Source organism: Meleagris gallopavo, chromosome 19, assembly GCF_000146605.3.
Source record: "Meleagris gallopavo isolate NT-WF06-2002-E0010 breed Aviagen turkey brand Nicholas breeding stock chromosome 19, Turkey_5.1, whole genome shotgun sequence".
Taxonomy (NCBI): domain Eukaryota; kingdom Metazoa; phylum Chordata; class Aves; order Galliformes; family Phasianidae; genus Meleagris; species Meleagris gallopavo.
This window is the reverse complement of record NC_015029.2, coordinates 879,632-880,830: the sequence shown is the minus strand read 5'-3', so window position 1 is coordinate 880,830 and position 1,199 is coordinate 879,632. Positions and strand designations below refer to the sequence as shown.

Genomic DNA, 1,199 nt, shown 5'->3' with positions numbered 1-1,199 from the left:
AAAAAAAAAAAAGTAAACGCGAATGTTACCCTGTGATAACTCTGTGATTGGAGGAGATATGCTTTCAACCCAAAGCCCCACTCTGTATCGCAGTTCTCCTGCCAGGCTCCCCAGGTCGTTTGGTGACGTCAGGGTCCCCCAGAGCTGTGCAGAGAGGGCAGAGCACTCTGTCCCATCCCGCCCCGCCGGGCCCCCCCCATTGCTGCCCCATGTCCACGTGCACAGAGGCACACGCATTCGCACCCACACTGCTTTTTCCTGGTTGCGTCAGGGTATTTAACAAAAGACCTTTTCTTCTGCCCGTATAGTTTTTTTATTGGAGCTCTTCCACCGGCAGAGGCTGGCATCGTCTCCTACGGGCGTCCGCCCTGCCTCTCCCCTCTCCAAGCCTTTTCCTCCTGGTGGGGCTCCAGCCCCATCCCTTCAGCTTTGCTACGGCAGCTGAGGTTTTGGCTGTACCCCTTTAGAAAAGGTGTAGTTTTGGTGGACCAGCAGAATGCCACAGAAAGCTCCTCAGGGTGACAGAGCAGATTGGCAGAGCAGCACCTCCAGGGGATGGCCAAGGTGTTGCCACTTGGGATTTCTTAGAGGCTCCATTTTGATAGCTGTTGGTGCCCCACATGGATGAGCCATCCCAAGAGATGTTCCTCACCACATGCACCACATGGATGGAATCGTGCTAGCTCCGGTCCCCACCCCAGCAGCTTCCCACTGGGGTCCTTGTGAAGCCCCAAACCAAGCAGGAGAACCCCAAACAGCCCATGCCGTGCTCAAGGGGACACCAGACCTCCCCACACAGGGTAGCCACAGTGCCAGAGCCACCAGCAGAGGCACAGGGGCCACGGTTGCTGCTGACAAACACAGGATGCATTAAATCCTGTGAAATCCTTCTAAAGACCAAGGAGCCCATGGGAGCCCAACACACCTGTAGCCCTCCTAGGTAGAGTGGTAAATGTCCATGGAGAGGGCTCACACAGCAGCACATGAGACCCACCAAGACCTTTTCCTGGCACCACGTTAGGTCCCAAGAGCAGCACGACAGAGGGGTCAGTGTCACTGCTCTGCATCAGTGCCACCCAACCACTCAGGGCTTGGAGCTAGGAGAATGAGAGGAAGGAGGCAGGGAGGCAAGGAGGAATCAGCTGCCCATTTGCAAGCCCCTAGCTGGGGAGAAAGGCTTTTTTTCTTTTTTTCTTTTT

General features: G+C 55.5%; 1 protein-coding gene across 3 annotated transcripts in view; it reads left to right on the top strand.

The window, feature by feature from the left end:
• The window catches only part of GRIN1 (glutamate ionotropic receptor NMDA type subunit 1), a 29,049-nt gene that overhangs the window by 25,827 nt on the left and 2,023 nt on the right, over positions 1-1,199 (top strand). The gene's annotated exons all lie outside the window — the stretch shown is intronic.